The sequence below is a fragment of the Castor canadensis genome, chromosome 15, assembly GCF_047511655.1.
Source record: "Castor canadensis chromosome 15, mCasCan1.hap1v2, whole genome shotgun sequence".
NCBI classification, from domain to species: domain Eukaryota; kingdom Metazoa; phylum Chordata; class Mammalia; order Rodentia; family Castoridae; genus Castor; species Castor canadensis.
The window spans coordinates 39,755,205-39,780,120 of record NC_133400.1 but is presented as its reverse complement, the minus strand read 5'-3'; positions in this window follow the sequence as shown (position 1 = coordinate 39,780,120).

Here is a 24,916-nt window from a genome sequence, read left to right as displayed (position 1 = left end):
ACTGGAAAGAGGTCATTTTGCACAAACTTGAGGTTCCTCCACCCATAAAAACACTGAGAGTTAGACAGTATTCCCTTCAACAGGTAAGTCAATTCACAGTGCTTAACAGGGTGCTAGACCCTCTTCCTTCTAACATTAATGATTGTCTAACAAGACCTACAGTATGCCTCCATTCCCTTGAAAGGAGCTATTTAGCAGAACATTGATTTTCCTCCCCCTGAAAACACTGAGAGTTGGCAGTATTCCATTCAACAGGTAACTCAATTCATAGTGCTTAACAAGATGCTTGACCCTCTTGCTTCTAACATTTATGCATCTCTTACAGGAGAAACAGTGCTTCTTCCTTCCATTGAAACAGGGCTCTTTTGCACAAAGATAATCTTCTTCACACTGTAAAAGCCTGAGAGACAGGTAGTATTCCTTTGTAAAGCTCACTCAATTCTCACTTTTAAACAACAGTCGAGACCCTCTTGCTGCTGGAATGAATGGTTTTCATACATCCTAAACTGTTCTGGTTCCATTCAGTTGAAGGCAGCTATTTGGCCCAACGGTGATCTTCCTCACACATGAATAAACTGAGGGGTAGTCAGTATTCCTTTCAACAGGTAACTCATTTCTCATAGGGAGACAAGTGGCAAACTATTCCTGCCTCTCACATACTGCATCCTGCCCTGAGCTACAAGTGAATGTGCATTTCGCCGAAAGTGGGTATTTTTCAAGGAGTGAATGATTCTCCATTGTCAAAGGCTTTCATTTGGCAAGCACTCCTTTCACATGCTATTTCAACTCTCACAGGAAAACAATGTGCTTGCAACTGCTGCTGCAAACCTTGACATCTGCTTGCCAGACACACAGTGCATGTTCCATTCAGTGGAAAGGGTCTATTGGCACAAAGATGGATTTGCTCACACTGTCAAACCCTTGACAGATAGGCAGTGTTCCTTTTGAATGCTAAATCACTTGAAGCTGCTAAACAAAGTGCTTGAGCATCTTTCTTGTAACCTTTGTGGTTCTCCTACAAGACATACAGTAATCCTTCCCTTCATGGAAACAGGCAATTTTGCCCCAAAATCAAGTTCGCCACACTTTCAAACTGTGAGAGGCAGGTGGTCTTCCTTTTAAAACTTCACTCTACTCACACTGTTACACAACTTGCTGTGCGCTCTTGCTTCCAACCTAAATAATTTTCTCAGAAGAGCCTCAGAACTTCTTTCATTCTCTTCAAAGGGGTGATGTTGCACAAATGTGATATACCTCATCCTTGAAAACACTGAGTGGTAGACAGTATTCCTGGAAACAAGTTACTCACGTATCATCCGAAGACAAGCTGCTTCACCCTCCTGCTTGTAACATTCATACTTTTCTTACAACACCCACACAGCTGGGTCCAGTCAGCTGTAAGAGGAGATTTTGCACAAAGTTGAAGGTTCTCACATATAAAAGCACTGAGAGGTATCAATATGTCCTTAAACAGCTAACTCAGTTGAGAATCCTCAACAGAGTGCTAGGCTCTCTTCCTGTTAACAGTAATGTCTCTCTTATAAGACCTACAGTGCAGCTTCCATTCACTCGAAAGGGGCAATTTTGAAAAATCCTGGTAGTCCTCATCCCTGAAAACCCTGAGAGGTAGGTAGTATTCCATTAAACAACTCATTCAATTCACAAAGCTGAAGAATGTGCTTGACCCTCTTCCTTTTAACATTGATGGATATCATACAAGAGCAACAGTGTTTCTCCATTCACTTCACAGAGGCAATTTTGCACAAAGGTGAGGTTCCTGACTCCTGAAAACTCTGAGAAGTAGGCAGTATTCCTTTAAACAGCTAAGTCAATTCACAATGCTAAACAACTTGCTACACCCTGTTGCTTCAAACATTCATGAGTCTCTTACAAGAGCTACCAGGAATCTTCCATTCGCTTGTATGGGATATTTTGCAAAAGTTGGGTTCCTCACCCATGAAAACGCTGAGAAGTAGGCAGTATTCCTTTACCCAGCTAACTCAGTTCACAATGCTGTTCAAGGTGGTAGACCCTTTCCTTTCTAACATTAATGATTCTCTCAGAAGTTCGACAGTGATTCTTCCCATCCCTCTAAGTGCAGTATTTTGCACAAAGGTGGTATTGCTCACCCATGAAAACGCTGAGTTGTAGGCATTATTCCTTTAAAGCAGTATATCAATTCGCATTGGAAAACAAGGTGCTTGACCCTGCTGCTTCTAACATTCATACTTCTTTTCCAAGAGATGTAGTGCTGGTTCCATTGACTGGAAAGAGGTCATTTTGCACAAACTTGAGGTTCCTCCACCCATAAAAACACTGAGAGTTAGACAGTATTCCCTTCAACAGGTAAGTCAATTCACAGTGCTTAACAGGGTGCTAGACCCTCTTCCTTCTAACATTAATGATTGTCTAACAAGACCTACAGTATGCCTCCATTCCCTTGAAAGGAGCTATTTAGCAGAACATTGATTTTCCTCCCCCTGAAAACACTGAGAGTTGGCAGTATTCCATTCAACAGGTAACTCAATTCATAGTGCTTAACAAGATGCTTGACCCTCTTGCTTCTAACACTTATGCATCTCTTACAGGAGAAACAGTGCTTCTTCCTTCCATTGAAACAGGGCTCTTTTGCACAAAGATAATCTTCTTCACATTGTAAATGCCTGAGAGACAGGTAGTATTCCTTTGTAAAGCTCACTCAATTCTCACTTTTAAACAACAGTCGAGACCCTCTTGCTGCTGGAATGAATGGTTTTCATACATCCTAAACTGTTCTGGTTCCATTCAGTTGAAGGCAGCTATTTGGCCCAACGGTGATCTTCCTCACACATGAATAAACTGAGGGGTAGTCAGTATTCCTTTCAACAGGTAACTCATTTCTCATAGGGAGACAAGTGGCAAACTATTCCTGCCTCTCACATACTGCATCCTGCCCTGAGCTACAAGTGAATGTGCATTTCGCCGAAAGTGGGTATTTTTCAAGGAGTGAATGATTCTCCATTGTCAAAGGCTTTCATTTGGCAAGCACTCCTTTCACATGCTAATTCAACTCTCACAGGAAAACAATGTGCTTGCAACTGCTGCTGCAAACCTTGACATCTGCTTGCCAGACACACAGTGCATGTTCCATTCAGTGGAAAGGGTCTATTGGCACAAAGATGGATTTGCTCACACTGTCAAACCCTTGACAGATAGGCAGTGTTCCTTTTGAATGCTAAATCACTTGAAGCTGCTAAACAAAGTGCTTGAGCATCTTTCTTGTAACCTTTGTGGTTCTCCTACAAGACATACAGTAATCCTTCCCTTCATGGAAACAGGCAATTTTGCCCCAAAATCAAGTTCGCCACACTTTCAAACTGTGAGAGGCAGGTGGTCTTCCTTTTAAAACTTCACTCTACTCACACTGTTACACAACTTGCTGTGCGCTCTTGCTTCCAACCTAAATAATTTTCTCAGAAGAGCCTCAGAACTTCTTTCATTCTCTTCAAAGGGGTGATGTTGCACAAAGGTGATATACCTCATCCTTGAAAACACTGAGTGGTAGACAGTATTCCTGGAAACAAGTTACTCACGTATCATCCGAAGACAAGCTGCTTCACCCTCCTGCTTGTAACATTCATACTTTTCTTACAACACCCACACAGCTGGGTCCAGTCAGTTGTAAGAGGAGATTTTGCACAAAGTTGAAGGTTTTCACATATAAAAGCACTGAGAGGTATCAGTATGTCCTTAAACAGCTAACTCATTTGAGAATTCTCAACAGAGTGCTAGGCTCTCTTCCTGTTAACAGTAATGTCTCTCTTATAAGACCTACAGTGCAGCTTCCATTCACTCGAATGGGGCAATTTTGAAAAATCCTGATAGTCCTCATCCCTGAAAACCCTGAGAGGTAGGTAGTATTCCATTAAACAACTCACTCAATTCCCAAAGCTGAAGAAGGTGCTTGACCCTCTTCTTTCTAACATTGATGGATTTCATACAAGAGCAACAGTGTTTCTCCATTCCCTTCACAAAGGCAATTTTGCACAAAGGTGAGGTTCCTGACTCCTGAAAACTCTGAGAAGTAGGCAGTATTCCTTTAAACAGCTAAGTCAATTCACAATGCTAAACAACTTGCTACACCCTGTTGCTTCAAACATTCATGAGTCTCTTACAAGAGCTACCAGGAATCTTCCATTCGCTTGTATGGGATATTTTGCAAAAGTTGGGTTCCTCACCCATGAAAACGCTGAGAGGTAGGCAGTATTCCTTTACCCAGCTAACTCAGTTCACAATGCTGTTCAAAGTGGTAGACCCTTTCCTTTCTAACATTAATGATTCTCTCACAAGATCGACAGTGATTCTTCCCATCCCTCTAAGTGCGGTATTTTGCCCAAAGGTGGTATTCCTCACCCATGAAAACGCTGAGTTGTAGGCATTATTCCTTTAAAGCAGTATATCAATTCGCCTTTGAAAACAAGGTGCTTGACCCTCCTGCTTCTAACATTCATACTTCTCTTCCAAGAGATGTAGTGCTGGTTCCATTGACTTGAAAGAGGCAATTTTGCACAAACTTGAGGTTCCTCCACCCATAAAAACACTGAGAGTTAGACAGTATTCCCTTCAACAGGTAAGTCAATTCACAGTGCTTAACAGGGTGCTAGACCATCTTGCTTCTAACATTAATGATTGTCTTACAAGACCTACACTATGCCTCCATTCCCTTGGAAGGGGCTATTTAGCAAAACATTGATTTTCCTCCACCTGAAAACACAGAGAGTTAGGCAGTATTCCATTCAACAGGTAACTCAATTCATAGTGCTTAACAAGGTGCTTGACCCTCTTGCTTCTAACACTTATGCATCTCTTACAGGAGAAACAGTGCTTCTTCCTTCCATTGAAACAGGGCTCTTTTGCACAAAGATAATCTTCTTCACACTGTAAAAGCCTGAGAGACAGGTAGTATTCCTTTGTAAAGCTCACTCAATTCTCACTTTTAAACAACAGTCGAGACCCTCTTGCTGCTGGAATGAATGGTTTTCATACATCCTAAACTGTTCTGGTTCCATTCAGTTGAAGGCAGCTATTTGGCCCAACGGTGATCTTCCTCACACATGAATAAACTGAGGGGTAGTCAGTATTCCTTTCAACAGGTAACTCATTTCTCATAGGGAGACAAGTGCCAAACTATTCCTGCCTCTCACATACTGCATCCTGCCCTGAGCTACAAGTGAATGTGCATTTCGCCGAAAGTGGGTATTTTTCAAGGAGTGAATGATTCTCCATTGTCAAAGGCTTTCATTTGGCAAGCACTCCTTTCACATGCTAATTCACCTCTCACATGAAAACAATGTGCTTGCAAGTCCTGCTGCAAACCTTGACCCCTGCTGGCAAGAGACACAGTGCATGTTCCATTCAGTGGAAAGGGTCTATTGGCACAAAGATGGATTTGCTCACACTGTCAAACTCTTGACAGATAGGCAGTCTTCCTTTTGAATGCTAAATCACTTGAAGCTGCTAAACAAAGTGCTAGAGCATCTTTCTTGTAATCTTTGTGGTTCTCCTACAAGACATACAGTAATCCTTCCCTTCATGGAAACAGGCAATTTTGCCCCAAAATCAAGTTCGCCACACTTTCAAACTGTGAGAGGCAGGTGGTCTTCCTTTTAAAACTTCACTCTACTCACACTGTTACACAACTTGCTGTGCGCTCTTGCTTCCAACCTAAATAATTTTCTCAGAAGAGCCTCAGAACTTCTTTCATTCTCTTCAAAGGGGTGATGTTGCACAAATGTGATATACCTCATCCTTGAAAACACTGAGTGGTAGACAGTATTCCTGGAAACAAGTTACTCACGTATCATCCGAAGACAAGCTGCTTCACCCTCTTGCTTGTAACATTCATACTTTTCTTACAACACCCACACAGCTGGGTCCAGTCAGTTATAAGAGGAGATTTTGCACAAAGTTGAAGGTTCTCACATATAAAAGCACTGAGAGGTATCAATATGTCCTTAAACAGCTAACTCAGTTGAGAATCCTCAACAGAGTGCTAGGCTCTCTTCCTGTTAACAGTAATGTCTCTCTTATAAGACCTACAGTGCAGCTTCCATTCACTCGAAAGGGGCAATTTTGAAAAATCCTGGTAGTCCTCATCCCTAAAAACCCTGAGAGGTAAGTAGTATTCCATTAAACAACTCATTCAATTCACAAAGCTGAAGAATGTGCTTGACCCTCTTCCTTTTAACATTGATGGATATCATACAAGAGCAACAGTGTTTCTCCATTCACTTCACAGAGGCAATTTTGCACAAAGGTGAGGTTCCTGACTCCTGAAAACTCTGAGAAGTAGGCAGTATTCCTTTAAACAGCTAAGTCAATTCACAATGCTAAACAACTTGCTACACCCTGTTGCTTCAAACATTCATGAGTCTCTTACAAGAGCTACCAGGAATCTTCCATTCGCTTGTATGGGATATTTTGCAAAAGTTGGGTTCCTCACCCATGAAAACGCTGAGAAGTAGGCAGTATTCCTTTACCCAGCTAACTCAGTTCACAATGCTGTTCAAGGTGGTAGACCCTTTCCTTTCTAACATTAATGATTCTCTCAGAAGTTCGACAGTGATTCTTCCCATCCCTCTAAGTGCAGTATTTTGCACAAAGGTGGTATTGCTCACCCATGAAAACGCTGAGTTGTAGGCATTATTCCTTTAAAGCAGTATATCAATTCGCATTGGAAAACAAGGTGCTTGACCCTGCTGCTTCTAACATTCATACTTCTTTTCCAAGAGATGTAGTGCTGGTTCCATTGACTGGAAAGAGGTCATTTTGCACAAACTTGAGGTTCCTCCACCCATAAAAACACTGAGAGTTAGACAGTATTCCCTTCAACAGGTAAGTCAATTCACAGTGCTTAACAGGGTGCTAGACCCTCTTCCTTCTAACATTAATGATTGTCTAACAAGACCTACAGTATGCCTCCATTCCCTTGAAAGGAGCTATTTAGCAGAACATTGATTTTCCTCCCCCTGAAAACACTGAGAGTTGGCAGTATTCCATTCAACAGGTAACTCAATTCATAGTGCTTAACAAGATGCTTGACCCTCTTGCTTCTAACACTTATGCATCTCTTACAGGAGAAACAGTGCTTCTTCCTTCCATTGAAACAGGGCTCTTTTGCACAAAGATAATCTTCTTCACACTGTAAATGCCTGAGAGACAGGTAGTATTCCTTTGTAAAGCTCACTCAATTCTCACTTTTAAACAACAGTCGAGACCCTCTTGCTGCTGGAATGAATGGTTTTCATACATCCTAAACTGTTCTGGTTCCATTCAGTTGAAGGCAGCTATTTGGCCCAACGGTGATCTTCCTCACACATGAATAAACTGAGGGGTAGTCAGTATTCCTTTCAACAGGTAACTCATTTCTCATAGGGAGACAAGTGGCAAACTATTCCTGCCTCTCACATACTGCATCCTGCCCTGAGCTACAAGTGAATGTGCATTTCGCCGAAAGTGGGTATTTTTCAAGGAGTGAATGATTCTCCATTGTCAAAGGCTTTCATTTGGCAAGCACTCCTTTCACATGCTAATTCAACTCTCACAGGAAAACAATGTGCTTGCAACTGCTGCTGCAAACCTTGACATCTGCTTGCCAGACACACAGTGCATGTTCCATTCAGTGGAAAGGGTCTATTGGCACAAAGATGGATTTGCTCACACTGTCAAACCCTTGACAGATAGGCAGTGTTCCTTTTGAATGCTAAATCACTTGAAGCTGCTAAACAAAGTGCTTGAGCATCTTTCTTGTAACCTTTGTGGTTCTCCTACAAGACATACAGTAATCCTTCCCTTCATGGAAACAGGCAATTTTGCCCCAAAATCAAGTTCACCACACTTTCAAACTGTGAGAGGCAGGTGGTCTTCCTTTTAAAACTTCACTCTACTCACACTGTTACACAACTTGCTGTGCGCTCTTGCTTCCAACCTAAATAATTTTCTCAGAAGAGCCTCAGAACTTCTTTCATTCTCTTCAAAGGGGTGATGTTGCACAAAGGTGATATACCTCATCCTTGAAAACACTGAGTGGTAGACAGTATTCCTGGAAACAAGTTACTCACGTATCATCCGAAGACAAGCTGCTTCACCCTCCTGCTTGTAACATTCATACTTTTCTTACAACACCCACACAGCTGGGTCCAGTCAGTTGTAAGAGGAGATTTTGCACAAAGTTGAAGGTTCTCACATATAAAAGCACTGAGAGGTATCAATATGTCCTTAAACAGCTAACTCAGTTGAGAATCCTCAACAGAGTGCTAGGCTCTCTTCCTGTTAACAGTAATGTCTCTCTTATAAGACCTACAGTGCAGCTTCCATTCACTCGAATGGGGCAATTTTGAAAAATCCTGGTAGTCCTCATCCCTGAAAACCCTGAGAGGTAGGTAGTATTCCATTAAACAACTCAATCAATTCCCCAAGCTGAAGAAGGTGCTTGACCCTCTTCTTTCTAACATTGATGGATTTCATACAAGAGCAACAGTGTTTCTCCATTCCCTTCACAAAGGCAATTTTGCACAAAGGTGAGGTTCCTGACTCCTGAAAACTCTGAGAAGTAGGCAGTATTCCTTTAAACAGCTAAGTCAATTCACAATGCTAAACAACTTGCTACACCCTGTTGCTTCAAACATTCATGAGTCTCTTACAAGAGCTACCAGGAATCTTCCATTCGCTTGTATGGGATATTTTGCAAAAGTTGGGTTCCTCAACCATGAAAACGCTGAGAGGTAGGCAGTATTCCTTTACCCAGCTAACTCAGTTCACAATGCTGTTCAAGGTGGTAGACCCTTTCCTTTCTAACATTAATGATTCTCTCAGAAGTTCGACAGTGATTCTTCCCATCCCTCTAAGTGCAGTATTTTGCACAAAGGTGGTATTGCTCACCCATGAAAACGCTGAGTTGTAGGCATTATTCCTTTAAAGCAGTATATCAATTCGCCTTTGAAAACAAGGTGCTTGACCCTCCTGCTTCTAACATTCATACTTCTCTTCCAAGAGATGTAGTGCTGGTTCCATTGACTTGAAAGAGGCAATTTTGCACAAACTTGAGGTTCCTCCACCCATAAAAATACTGAGAGTTAGACAGTATTCCCTTCAACAGGTAAGTCAATTCACAGTGCTTAACAGGGTGCTAGACCCTCTTGCTTCTAACATTAATGATTGTCTAACAAGACCTACAGTATGCCTCCATTCCCTTCAAAGGGGCTATTTAGCAGAACATTGATTTTCCTCCCCCTGAAAACACTGAGAGTTGGCAGTATTCCATTCAACAGGTAACTCAATTCATAGTGCTTAACAAGATGCTTGACCCTCTTGCTTCTAACACTTATGCATCTCTTACAGGAGAAACAGTGCTTCTTCCTTCCATTGAAACAGGGCTCTTTTGCACAAAGATAATCTTCTTCACACTGTAAAAGCCTGAGAGACAGGTAGTATTCCTTTGTAAAGCTCACTCAATTCTCACTTTTAAACAACAGTCGAGACCCTCTTGCTGCTGGAATGAATGGTTTTCATACATCCTAAACTGTTCTGGTTCCATTCAGTTGAAGGCAGCTATTTGGCCCAACGGTGATCTTCCTCACACATGAATAAACTGAGGGGTAGTCAGTATTCCTTTCAACAGGTAACTCATTTCTCATAGGGAGACAAGTGCCAAACTATTCCTGCCTCTCACATACTGCATCCTGCCCTGAGCTACAAGTGTATGTGCATTTCGCCGAAAGTGGGTATTTTTCAAGGAGTGAATGATTCTCCATTGTCAAAGGCTTTCATTTGGCAAGCACTCCTTTCACATGCTAATTCACCTCTCACGTGAAAACAATGTGCTTGCAAGTCCTGCTGCAAACCTTGACCCCTGCTGGCAAGAGACACAGTGCATGTTCCATTCAGTGGAAAGGGTCTATTGGCACAAAGATGGATTTGCTCACACTGTCAAACTCTTGACAGATAGGCAGTCTTCCTTTTGAATGCTAAATCACTTGAAGCTGCTAAACAAAGTGCTAGAGCATCTTTCTTGTAATCTTTGTGGTTCTCCTACAAGACATACAGTAATCCTTCCCTTCATGGAAACAGGCAATTTTGCCCCAAAATCAAGTTCGCCACACTTTCAAACTGTGAGAGGCAGGTGGTCTTCCTTTTAAAACTTCACTCTACTCACAGTGTTACACAACTTGCTGTGCGCTCTTGCTTCCAACCTAAATAATTTTCTCAGAAGAGCCTCAGAACTTCTTTCATTCTCTTCAAAGGGGTGATGTTGCACAAATGTGATATACCTCATCCTTGAAAACACTGAGTGGTAGACAGTATTCCTGGAAACAAGTTACTCACGTATCATCCGAAGACAAGCTGCTTCACCCTCTTGCTTGTAACATTCATACTTTTCTTACAACACCCACACAGCTGGGTCCAGTCAGTTATAAGAGGAGATTTTGCACAAAGTTGAAGGTTCTCACATATAAAAGCACTGAGAGGTATCAATATGTCCTTAAACAGCTAACTCAGTTGAGAATCCTCAACAGAGTGCTAGGCTCTCTTCCTGTTAACAGTAATGTCTCTCTTATAAGACCTACAGTGCAGCTTCCATTCACTCGAAAGGGGCAATTTTGAAAAATCCTGGTAGTCCTCATCCCTAAAAACCCTGAGAGGTAAGTAGTATTCCATTAAACAACTCATTCAATTCACAAAGCTGAAGAATGTGCTTGACCCTCTTCCTTTTAACATTGATGGATATCATACAAGAGCAACAGTGTTTCTCCATTCACTTCACAGAGGCAATTTTGCACAAAGGTGAGGTTCCTGACTCCTGAAAACTCTGAGAAGTAGGCAGTATTCCTTTAAACAGCTAAGTCAATTCACAATGCTAAACAACTTGCTACACCCTGTTGCTTCAAACATTCATGAGTCTCTTACAAGAGCTTCCAGGAATCTTCCATTCGCTTGTATGGGATATTTTGCAAAAGTTGGGTTCCTCACCCATGAAAACGCTGAGAGGTAGGCAGTATTCCTTTACCCAGCTAACTCAGTTCACAATGCTGTTCAAGGTGGTAGACCCTTTCCTTTCTAACATTAATGATTCTCTCAGAAGTTCGACAGTGATTCTTCCCATCCCTCTAAGTGCAGTATTTTGCACAAAGGTGGTATTGCTCACCCATGAAAACGCTGAGTTGTAGGCATTATTCCTTTAAAGCAGTATATCAATTCGCATTGGAAAACAAGGTGCTTGACCCAGCTGCTTCTAACATTCATACTTCTTTTCCAAGAGATGTAGTGCTGGTTCCATTGACTGGAAAGAGGTCATTTTGCACAAACTTGAGGTTCCTCCTCCCATAAAAACACTGAGAGTTAGACAGTATTCCCTTCAACAGGTAAGTCAATTCACAGTGCTTAACAGGGTGCTAGACCCTCTTCCTTCTAACATTAATGATTGTCTAACAAGACCTACAGTATGCCTCCATTCCCTTGAAAGGAGCTATTTAGCAGAACATTGATTTTCCTCCCCCTGAAAACACTGAGAGTTGGCAGTATTCCATTCAACAGGTAACTCAATTCATAGTGCTTAACAAGATGCTTGACCCTCTTGCTTCTAACACTTATGCATCTCTTACAGGAGAAACAGTGCTTCTTCCTTCCATTGAAACAGGGCTCTTTTGCACAAAGATAATCTTCTTCACACTGTAAATGCCTGAGAGACAGGTAGTATTCCTTTGTAAAGCTCACTCAATTCTCACTTTTAAACAACAGTCGAGACCCTCTTGCTGCTGGAATGAATGGTTTTCATACATCCTAAACTGTTCTGGTTCCATTCAGTTGAAGGCAGCTATTTGGCCCAACGGTGATCTTCCTCACACATGAATAAACTGAGGGGTAGTCAGTATTCCTTTCAACAGGTAACTCATTTCTCATAGGGAGACAAGTGGCAAACTATTCCTGCCTCTCACATACTGCATCCTGCCCTGAGCTACAAGTGAATGTGCATTTCGCCGAAAGTGGGTATTTTTCAAGGAGTGAATGATTCTCCATTGTCAAAGGCTTTCATTTGGCAAGCACTCCTTTCACATGCTAATTCAACTCTCACAGGAAAACAATGTGCTTGCAACTGCTGCTGCAAACCTTGACATCTGCTTGCCAGACACACAGTGCATGTTCCATTCAGTGGAAAGGGTCTATTGGCACAAAGATGGATTTGCTCACACTGTCAAACCCTTGACAGATAGGCAGTGTTCCTTTTGAATGCTAAATCACTTGAAGCTGCTAAACAAAGTGCTTGAGCATCTTTCTTGTAACCTTTGTGGTTCTCCTACAAGACATACAGTAATCCTTCCCTTCATGGAAACAGGCAATTTTGCCCCAAAATCAAGTTCGCCACACTTTCAAAGTGTGAGAGGCAGGTGGTCTTCCTTTTAAAACTTCACTCTACTCACACTGTTACACAACTTGCTGTGCGCTCTTGCTTCCAACCTAAATAATTTTCTCAGAAGAGCCTCAGAACTTCTTTCATTCTCTTCAAAGGGGTGATGTTGCACAAAGGTGATATACCTCATCCTTGAAAACACTGAGTGGTAGACAGTATTCCTAGAAACAAGTTACTCACGTATCATCCGAAGACAAGCTGCTTCACCCTCCTGCTTGTAACATTCATACTTTTCTTACAACACCCACACAGCTGGGTCCAGTCAGCTGTAAGAGGAGATTTTGCACAAAGTTGAAGGTTCTCTCATATAAAAGCACTGAGAGGTATCAATATGTCCTTAAACAGCTAACTCATTTGAGAATTCTCTACAGAGTGCTAGGCTCTCTTCCTGTTAACAGTAATGTCTCTCTTATAAGACCTACAGTGCAGCTTCCATTCACTCGAAAGGGGCAATTTTGAAAAATCCTGGTAGTCCTCATCCCTGAAAACCCTGAGAGGTAGGTAGTATTCCATTAAACAACTCAATCAATTCCCAAAGCTGAAGAAGGTGCTTGACCCTCTTCTTTCTAACATTGATGGATTTCATACAAGAGCAACAGTGTTTCTCCATTCCCTTCACAAAGGCAATTTTGCACAAAGGTGAGGTTCCTGACTCCTGAAAACTCTGAGAAGTAGGCAGTATTCCTTTAAACAGCTAAGTCAATTCACAATGCTAAACAACTTGCTACACCCTGTTGCTTCAAACATTCATGAGTCTCTTACAAGAGCTACCAGGAATCTTCCATTCGCTTGTATGGGATATTTTGCAAAAGTTGGGTTCCTCACCCATGAAAACGCTGAGAGGTAGGCAGTATTCCTTTACCCAGCTAACTCAGTTCACAATGCTGTTCAAAGTGGTAGACCCTTTCCTTTCTAACATTAATGATTCTCTCACAAGATCGACAGTGATTCTTCCCATCCCTCTAAGTGCGGTATTTTGCCCAAAGGTGGTATTCCTCACCCATGAAAACGCTGAGTTGTAGGCATTATTCCTTTAAAGCAGTATATCAATTCGCCTTTGAAAACAAGGTGCTTGACCCTCCTGCTTCTAACATTCATACTTCTCTTCCAAGAGATGTAGTGCTGGTTCCATTGACTTGAAAGAGGCAATTTTGCACAAACATGAGGTTCCTCCACCCATAAAAACACTGAGAGTTAGACAGTATTCCCTTCAACAGGTAAGTCAATTCACAGTGCTTAACAGGGTGCTAGACCCTCTTGCTTCTAACATTAATGATTGTCTTACAAGACCTACACTATGCCTCCATTCCCTTGGAAGGGGCTATTTAGCAAAACATTGATTTTCCTCCACCTGAAAACACAGAGAGTTAGGCAGTATTCCATTCAACAGGTAACTCAATTCATAGTGCTTAACAAGGTGCTTGACCCTCTTGCTTCTAACACTTATGCATCTCTTACAGGAGAAACAGTGCTTCTTCCTTCCATTGAAACAGGGCTCTTTTGCACAAAGATAATCTTCTTCACACTGTAAAAGCCTGAGAGACAGGTAGTATTCCTTTGTAAAGCTCACTCAATTCTCACTTTTAAACAACAGTCGAGACCCTCTTGCTGCTGGAATGAATGCTTTTCATACATCCTAAACTGTTCTGGTTCCATTCAGTTGAAGGCAGCTATTTGGCCCAACGGTGATCTTCCTCACACATGAATAAACTGAGGGGTAGTCAGTATTCCTTTCAACAGGTAACTCATTTCTCATAGGGAGACAAGTGGCAAACTATTCCTGCCTCTCACATACTGCATCCTGCCCTGAGCTACAAGTGAATGTGCATTTCGCCGAAAGTGGGTATTTTTCAAGGAGTGAATGATTCTCCATTGTCAAAGGCTTTCATTTGGCAAGCACTCCTTTCACATGCTATTTCAACTCTCACAGGAAAACAATGTGCTTGCAACTGCTGCTGCAAACCTTGACATCTGCTTGCCAGACACACAGTGCATGTTCCATTCAGTGGAAAGGGTCTATTGGCACAAAGATGGATTTGCTCACACTGTCAAACCCTTGACAGATAGGCAGTGTTCCTTTTGAATGCTAAATCACTTGAAGCTGCTAAACAAAGTGCTTGAGCATCTTTCTTGTAACCTTTGTGGTTCTCCTACAAGACATACAGTAATCCTTCCCTTCATGGAAACAGGCAATTTTGCCCCAAAATCAAGTTCGCCACACTTTCAAACTGTGAGAGGCAGGTGGTCTTCCTTTTAAAACTTCACTCTACTCACACTGTTACACAACTTGCTGTGCGCTCTTGCTTCCAACCTAAATAATTTTCTCAGAAGAGCCTCAGAACTTCTTTCATTCTCTTCAAAGGGGTGATGTTGCACAAATGTGATATACCTCATCCTTGAAAACACTGAGTGGTAGACAGTATTCCTGGAAACAAGTTACTCACGTATCATCCGAAGACAAGCTGCTTCACCCTCCTGCTTGTAACATTCATACTTTTCTTACAACACCCACACAGCTGGGTCCAGTCAGTTGTAAGAGGAGATTTTGCACAAAGTTGAAGGTTCTCACATATAAAAGCACTGAGAGGTATCAGTATGTCCTTAAACAGCTAACTCAGTTGAGAATCCTCAACAGAGTGCTAGGCTCTCTTCCTGTTAACAGTAATGTCTCTCTTATAAGACCTACAGTGCAGCTTCTATTCACTCGAATGGGGCAATTTTGAAAAATCCTTGTAGTCCTCATCCCTGAAAACCCTGAGAGGTAGGTAGTATTCCATTAAACAACTCACTCAATTCCCAAAGCTGAAGAAGGTGCTTGACCCTCTTCTTTCTAACATTGATGGATTTCATACAAGAGCAACAGTGTTTCTCCATTCCCTTCACAAAGGCAATTTTGCACAAAGGTGAGGTTCCTGACTCCTGAAAACTCTGAGAAGTAGGCAGTATTCCTTTAAACAGCTAAGTCAATTCACAATGCTAAACAACTTGCTACACCCTGTTGCTTCAAACATTCATGAGTCTCTTACAAGAGCTATCAGGAATCTTCCATTCGCTTGTATGGGATATTTTGCAAAAGTTGGGTTCCTCACCCATGAAAACGCTGAGAAGTAGGCAGTATTCCTTTACCCAGCTAACTCAGTTCACAATGCTGTTCAAGGTGGTAGACCCTTTCCTTTCTAACATTAATGATTCTCTCAGAAGTTCGACAGTGATTCTTCCCATCCCTCTAAGTGCAGTATTTTGCACAAAGGTGGTATTGCTCACCCATGAAAACGCTGAATTGTAGGCATTATTCCTTTAAAGCAGTATATCAATTCGCATTGGAAAACAAGATGCTTGACCCTGCTGCTTCTAACATTCATAGTTCTTTTCTAAGAGATGTAGTGCTGGTTCCATTGACTGGAAAGAGGTCATTTTGCACAAACTTGAGGTTCCTCCACCCATAAAAACACTGAGAGTTAGACAGTATTCCCTTCAACAGGTAAGTCAATTCACAGTGCTTAACAGGGTGCTAGACCCTCTTCCTTCTAACATTAATGATTGTCTAACAAGACCTACAGTATGCCTCCATTCCCTTCAAAGGGGCTATTTAGCAGAACATTGATTTTCCTCCCCCTGAAAACACTGAGAGTTGGCAGTATTCCATTCAACAGGTAACTCAATTCATAGTGCTTAACAAGATGCTTGACCCTCTTGCTTCTAAGACTTATGCATCTCTTACAGGAGAAACAGTGCTTCTTCCTTCCATTGAAACAGGGCTCTTTTGCACAAAGATAATCTTCTTCACACTGTAAAAGCCTGAGAGACAGGTAGTATTCCTTTGTAAAGCTCACTCAATTCTCACTTTTAAACAACAGTCGAGACCCTCTTGCTGCTGGAATGAATGGTTTTCATACATCCTAAACTGTTCTGGTTCCATTCAGTTGAAGGCAGCTATTTGGCCCAACAGTGATCTTCCTCACACATGAATAAACTGTGGGGTAGTCAGTATTCCTTTCAACAGGTAACTCATTTCTCATAGGGAGACAAGTGGCAAACTATTCCTGCCTCTCACATACTGCATCCTGCCCTGAGCTACAAGTGAATGTGCATTTCGCCGAAAGTGGGTATTTTTCAAGGAGTGAATGATTCTCCATTGTCAAAGGCTTTCATTTGGCAAGCACTCCTTTCACATGCTATTTCAACTCTCACAGGAAAACAATGTGCTTGCAACTGCTGCTGCAAACCTTGACATCTGCTTGCCAGACACATAGTGCATGTTCCATTCAGTGGAAAGGGTCTATTGGCACAAAGATGGATTTGCTCACACTGTCAAACCCTTGACAGATAGGCAGTGTTCCTTTTGAATGCTAAATCACTTGAAGCTGCTAAACAAAGTGCTTGAGCATCTTTCTTGTAACCTTTGTGGTTCTCCTACAAGACATACAGTAATCCTTCCCTTCATGGAAACAGGCAATTTTGCCCCAAAATCATGTTCCTCACACTTTCAAACTGTCAGAGGCAGGTGGTCTTCCTTTTAAAACTTCACTCTACTCACACTGTTACACAACTTGCTGTACGCTCTTGCTTCCAACCTAAATAATTTAATCAGAAGAGCCTCAGAACTTCTTCCATTCTCTTCAAAGGGGTGATGTTGCACAAAGGTGATATACCTCATCCTTGAAAACACTGAGTGGTAGACAGTATTCCTGGAAAAAAGTTACTCACGTATCATCCGAAGACAAGCTGCTTCACCCTCCTGCTTGTAACATTCATACTTTTCTTACAACACCCACACAGCTGGGTCCAGTCAGTTGTAAGAGGAGATTTTGCACAAAGTTGAAGGTTCTCACATATAAAAGCACTGAGAGGTATCAGTATGTCCTTAAACAGCTAACTCATTTGAGAATTCTCTACAGAGTGCTAGGCTCTCTTCCTGTTAACAGTAATGTCTCTCTTATAAGACCTACAGTGCAGCTTCCATTCACTCGAAAGGAGCAATTTTGAAAAATCCTGGTAGTCCTCATCCCTGAAAACCCTGAGAGGTAGGTAGTATTCCATTAAACAACTCACTCAATTCCCAAAGCTGAAGAAGGTGCTTGACCCTCTTCTTTCTAACATTGATGGATTTCATACAAGAGCAACAGTGTTTCTCCATTCCCTTCACAAAGGCAATTTTGCACAAAGGTGAGGTTCCTGACTCCTGAAAACTCTGAGAAGTAGGCAGTATTCCTTTAAACAGCTAAGTCAATTCACAATGCTAAACAACTTGCTACACCCTGTTGCTTCAAACATTCATGAGTCTCTTACAAGAGCTACCAGGAATCTTCCATTCGCTTGTATGGGATATTTTGCAAAAGTTGGGTTCCTCACCCATGAAAACGCTGAGAGGTAGGCAGTATTCCTTTACCCAGCTAACTCAGTTCACAATGCTGTTCAAAGTGGTAGACCCTTTCCTTTCTAACATTAATGATTCTCTCACAAGATCGACAGTGATTCTTCCCATCCCTCTAAGTGCGGTATTTTGCACAAAGGTGGTATTCCTCACCCATGAAAACGCTGAGTTGTAGGCATTATTCCTTTAAAGCAGTATATCAATTCGCCTTTGAAAACAAGGTGCTTGACCCTCCTGCTTCTAACATTCATACTTCTCTTCCAAGAGATGTAGTGCTGGTTCCATTGACTTGAAAGAGGCAATTTTGCACAAACTTGAGGTTCCTCCACCCATAAAAACACTGAGAGTTAGACAGTATTCCCTTCAACAGGTAAGTCAATTCACAGTGCTTAACAGGGTGCTAGACCCTCTTGCTTCTAACATTAATGATTGTCTTACAAGACCTACACTATGCCTCCATTCCCTTGGAAGGGGCTATTTAGCAAAACATTGATTTTCCTCCACCTGAGAACACAGAGAGTTAGGCAGTATTCCATTCAACAGGTAACTCAATTCATAGTGCTTAACAAGGTGCTTGACCCTCTTGCTTCTAACACTTATGCATCTCTTACAGGAGAAACAGTGCTTCTTCCTTCCATTGAAACAGGGCTCTTTTGCACAAAGATAATCTTCTTCACACTGTAAAAGCCTGAGAGACAGGTAGTATTCCTTTGTAAAGCTCACTCAATTCTCACTTTTAAACAACAGTCGAGACCCTCTTGCTGCTGGAATGAATGGTTTTCATACATCCTAAACTGTTCTGGTTCCATTCAGTTGAAGGCAGCTATTTGGCCCAACGGTGATCTTCCTCACACATGAATAAACTGAGGGGTAGTCAGTATTCCTTTCAACAGGTAACTCATTTCTCATAGGGAGACAAGTGCCAAACTATTCCTGCCTCTCACATACTGCATCCTGCCCTGAGCTACAAGTGTATGTGCATTTCCCCGAAAGTGGGTATTTTTCAAGGAGTGAATGATTCTCCATTGTCAAAGGCTTTCATTTGGCAAGCACTCCTTTCACATGCTAATTCAACTCTCACATGAAAACAATGTGCTTGCAAGTCCTGCTGCAAACCTTGACCCCTGCTGGCAAGAGACACAGTGCATGTTCCATTCAGTGGAAAGGGTCTATTGGCACAAAGATGGATTTGCTCACACTGTCAAACTCTTGACAGATAGGCAGTCTTCCTTTTGAATGCTAAATCACTTGAAGCTGCTAAACAAAGTGCTAGAGCATCTTTCTTGTAATCTTTGTGGTTCTCCTACAAGACATACAGTAATCCTTCCCTTCATGGAAACAGGCAATTTTGCCCCAAAATCAAGTTCGCCACACTTTCAAACTGTGAGAGGCAGGTGGTCTTCCTTTTAAAACTTCACTCTACTCACACTGTTACACAACTTGCTGTGCGCTCTTGCTTCCAACCTAAATAATTTTCTCAGAAGAGCCTCAGAACTTCTTTCATTCTCTTCAAAGGGGTGATGTTGCACAAATGTGATATACCTCATCCTTGAAAACACTGAGTGGTAGACAGTATTCCTGGAAACAAGTTACTCACGTATCATCCGAAGACAAGCTGCTTCACCCTCTTGCTTGTAACATTCATACTTTTCTTACAACACCCACACAGCTGGGTCCAGTCAGTTATAAGAGGAGATTTTGCACAAAGTTGAAGGTTCTCACATATAAAAGCACTGAGAGGTATCAATATGTCCTTAAACAGCTAACTCAGTTGAGAATCCTCAACAGAGTGCTAGGCTCTCTTCCTGTTAACAGTAATGTCTCTCTTATAAGACCTACAGTGCAGCTTCCATTCACTCGAATGGGGCAATTTTGAAAAATCCTGGTAGTCCTCATCCCTAAAAACCCTGAGAGGTAAGTAGTATTCCATTAAACAACTCATTCAATTCACAAAGCTGAAGAATGTGCTTGACCCTCTTCCTTTTAACATTGATGGATATCATACAAGAGCAACAGTGTTTCTCCATTCACTTCACAGAGGCAATTTTGCACAAAGGTGAGGTTCCTGACTCCTGAAAACTCTGAGAAGTAGGCAGTATTCCTTTAAACAGCTAAGTCAATTCACAATGCTAAACAACTTGCTACACCCTGTTGCTTCAAACATTCATGAGTCTCTTACAAGAGCTACCAGGAATCTTCCATTCGCTTGTATGGGATATTTTGCAAAAGTTGGGTTCCTCACCCATGAAAACGCTGAGAGGTAGGCAGTATTCCTTTACCCAGCTAACTCAGTTCACAATGCTGTTCAAGGTGGTAGACCCTTTCCTTTCTAACATTAATGATTCTCTCAGAAGTTCGACAGTGATTCTTCCCATCCCTCTAAGTGCAGTATTTTGCACAAAGGTGGTATTGCTCACCCATGAAAACGCTGAGTTGTAGGCATTATTCCTTTAAAGCAGTATATCAATTCGCATTGGAAAACAAGGTGCTTGACCCAGCTGCTTCTAACATTCATACTTCTTTTCCAAGAGATGTAGTGCTGGTTCCATTGACTGGAAAGAGGTCATTTTGCACAAACTTGAGGTTCCTCCACCCATAAAAACACTGAGAGTTAGACAGTATTCCCTTCAACAGGTAAGTCAATTCACAGTGCTTAACAGGGTGCTAGACCCTCTTCCTTCTAACATTAATGATTGTCTAACAAGACCTACAGTATGCCTCCATTCCCTTGAAAGGAGCTATTTAGCAGAACATTGATTTTCCTCCCCCTGAAAACACTGAGAGTTGGCAGTATTCCATTCAACAGGTAACTCAATTCATAGTGCTTAACAAGATGCTTGACCCTCTTGCTTCTAACACTTATGCATCTCTTACAGGAGAAACAGTGCTTCTTCCTTCCATTGAAACAGGGCTCTTTTGCACAAAGATAATCTTCTTCACACTGTAAATGCCTGAGAGACAGGTAGTATTCCTTTGTAAAGCTCACTCAATTCTCACTTTTAAACAACAGTCGAGACCCTCTTGCTGCTGGAATGAATGGTTTTCATACATCCTAAACTGTTCTGGTTCCATTCAGTTGAAGGCAGCTATTTGGCCCAACGGTGATCTTCCTCACACATGAATAAACTGAGGGGTAGTCAGTATTCCTTTCAACAGGTAACTCATTTCTCATAGGGAGACAAGTGGCAAACTATTCCTGCCTCTCACATACTGCATCCTGCCCTGAGCTACAAGTGAATGTGCATTTCGCCGAAAGTGGGTATTTTTCAAGGAGTGAATGATTCTCCATTGTCAAAGGCTTTCATTTGGCAAGCACTCCTTTCACATGCTATTTCAACTCTCACAGGAAAACAATGTGCTTGCAACTGCTGCTGCAAACCTTGACATCTGCTTGCCAGACACATAGTGCATGTTCCATTCAGTGGAAAGGGTCTATTGGCACAAAGATGGATTTGCTCACACTGTCAAACCCTTGACAGATAGGCAGTGTTCCTTTTGAATGCTAAATCACTTGAAGCTGCTAAACAAAGTGCTTGAGCATCTTTCTTGTAACCTTTGTGGTTCTCCTACAAGACATACAGTAATCCTTCCCTTCATGGAAACAGGCAATTTTGCCCCAAAATCAAGTTCCTCACACTTTCAAACTGTCAGAGGCAGGTGGTCTTAATTTTAAAACTTCACTCTACTCACACTGTTACACAACTTGCTGTACGCTCTTGCTTCCAACCTAAATAATTTAATCAGAAGAGCCTCAGAACTTCTTCCATTCTCTTCAAAGGGGTGATGTTGCACAAAGGTGATATACCTCATCCTTGAAAACACTGAGTGGTAGGCAGTATTCCTGGAAAAAAGTTACTCACGTATCATCCGAAGACAAGCTGCTTCACCCTCCTGCTTGTAACATTCATACTTTTCTTACAACACCCACACAGCTGGGTCCAGTCAGTTGTAAGAGGAGATTTTGCACAAAGTTGAAGGTTCTCACATATAAAAGCACTGAGAGGTATCAGTATGTCCTTAAACAGCTAACTCAGTTGAGAATCCTCAACAGAGTGCTAGGCTCTCTTCCTGTTAACAGTAATGTCTCTCTTATAAGACCTACAGTGCAGCTTCTATTCACTCGAATGGGGCAATTTTGAAAAATCCTGGTAGTCCTCATCCCTGAAAACCCTGAGAGGTAGGTAGTATTCCATTAAACAACTCACTCAATTCCCAAAGCTGAAGAAGGTGCTTGACCCTCTTCTTTCTAACATTGATGGATTTCATACAAGAGCAACAGTGTTTCTCCATTCCCTTCACAAAGGCAATTTTGCACAAAGGTGAGGTTCCTGACTCCTGAAAACTCTGAGAAGTAGGCAGTATTCCTTTAAACAGCTAAGTCAATTCACAATGCTAAACAACTTGCTACACCCTGTTGCTTCAAACATTCATGAGTCTCTTACAAGAGCTACCAGGAATCTTCCATTCGCTTGTATGGGATATTTTGCAAAAGTTGGGTTCCTCACCCATGAAAACGCTGAGAAGTAGGCAGTATTCCTTTACCCAGCTAACTCAGTTCACAATGCTGTTCAAGGTGGTAGACCCTTTCCTTTCTAACATTAATGATTCTCTCAGAAGTTCGACAGTGATTCTTCCCATCCCTCTAAGTGCAGTATTTTGCACAAAGGTGGTATTGCTCACCCATGAAAACGCTGAATTGTAGGCATTATTCCTTTAAAGCAGTATATCAATTCGCATTGGAAAACAAGATGCTTGACCCTGCTGCTTCTAACATTCATAGTTCTTTTCTAAGAGATGTAGTGCTGGTTCCATTGACTGGAAAGAGGTCATTTTGCACAAACTTGAGGTTCCTCCACCCATAAAAACACTGAGAGTTAGACAGTATTCCCTTCAACAGGTAAGTCAATTCACAGTGCTTAACAGGGTGCTAGACCCTCTTCCTTCTAACATTAATGATTGTCTAACAAGACCTACAGTATGCCTCCATTCCCTTCAAAGGGGCTATTTAGCAGAACATTGATTTTCCTCCCCCTGAAAACACTGAGAGTTGGCAGTATTCCATTCAACAGGTAACTCAATTCATAGTGCTTAACAAGATGCTTGACCCTCTTGCTTCTAAGACTTATGCATCTCTTACAGGAGAAACAGTGCTTCTTCCTTCCATTGAAACAGGGCTCTTTTGCACAAAGATAATCTTCTTCACACTGTAAATGCCTGAGAGACAGGTAGTATTCCTTTGTAAAGCTCACTCAATTCTCACTTTTAAACAACAGTCGAGACCCTCTTGCTGCTGGAATGAATGGTTTTCATACATCCTAAACTGTTCTGGTTCCATTCAGTTGAAGGCAGCTATTTGGAACAAACGGTGATCTTCCTCACACATGAATAAACTGAGGGGTAGTCAGTATTCCTTTCAACAGGTAACTCATTTCTCATAGGGAGACAAGTGGCAAACTATTCCTGCCTCTCACATACTGCATCCTGCCCTGAGCTACAAGTGAATGTGCATTTCGCCGAAAGTGGGTATTTTTCAAGGAGTGAATGATTCTCCATTGTCAAAGGCTTTCATTTGGCAAGCACTCCTTTCACATGCTATTTCAACTCTCACAGGAAAACAATGTGCTTGCAACTGCTGCTGCAAACCTTGACATCTGCTTGCCAGACACATAGTGCATGTTCCATTCAGTGGAAAGGGTCTATTGGCACAAAGATGGATTTGCTCACACTGTCAAACCCTTGACAGATAGGCAGTGTTCCTTTTGAATGCTAAATCACTTGAAGCTGCTAAACAAAGTGCTTGAGCATCTTTCTTGTAACCTTTGTGGTTCTCCTACAAGACATACAGTAATCCTTCCCTTCATGGAAACAGGCAATTTTGCCCCAAAATCAAGTTCCTCACACTTTCAAACTGTCAGAGGCAGGTGGTCTTCCTTTTAAAACTTCACTCTACTCACACTGTTACACAACTTGCTGTACGCTCTTGCTTCCAACCTAAATAATTTAATCAGAAGAGCCTCAGAACTTCTTCCATTCTCTTCAAAGGGGTGATGTTGCACAAAGGTGATATACCTCATCCTTGAAAACACTGAGTGGTAGGTAGTATTCCTGGAAAAAAGTTACTCACGTATCATCCGAAGACAAGCTGCTTCACCCTCCTGCTTGTAACATTCATACTTTTCTTACAACACCCACACAGCTGGGTCCAGTCAGTTGTAAGAGGAGATTTTGCACAAAGTTGAAGGTTCTCACATATAAAAGCACTGAGAGGTATCAGTATGTCCTTAAACAGCTAACTCATTTGAGAATTCTCTACAGAGTGCTAGGCTCTCTTCCTGTTAACAGTAATGTCTCTCTTATAAGACCTACAGTGCAGCTTCCATTCACTCGAAAGGAGCAATTTTGAAAAATCCTGGTAGTCCTCATCCCTGAAAACCCTGAGAGGTAGGTAGTATTCCATTAAACAACTCACTCAATTCCCAAAGCTGAAGAAGGTGCTTGACCCTCTTCTTTCTAACATTGATGGATTTCATACAAGAGCAACAGTGTTTCTCCATTCCCTTCACAAAGGCAATTTTGCACAAAGGTGAGGTTCCTGACTCCTGAAAACTCTGAGAAGTAGGCAGTATTCCTTTAAACAGCTAAGTCAATTCACAATGCTAAACAACTTGCTACACCCTGTTGCTTCAAACATTCATGAGTCTCTTACAAGAGCTACCAGGAATCTTCCATTCGCTTGTATGGGATATTTTGCAAAAGTTGGGTTCCTCACCCATGAAAACGCTGAGAGGTAGGCAGTATTCCTTTACCCAGCTAACTCAGTTCACAATGCTGTTCAAAGTGGTAGACCCTTTCCTTTCTAACATTAATGATTCTCTCACAAGATCGACAGTGATTCTTCCCATCCCTCTAAGTGCGGTATTTTGCCCAAAGGTGGTATTCCTCACCCATGAAAACGCTGAGTTGTAGGCATTATTCCTTTAAAGCAGTATATCAATTCGCCTTTGAAAACAAGGTGCTTGACCCTCCTGCTTCTAACATTCATACTTCTCTTCCAAGAGATGTAGTGCTGGTTCCATTGACTTGAAAGAGGCAATTTT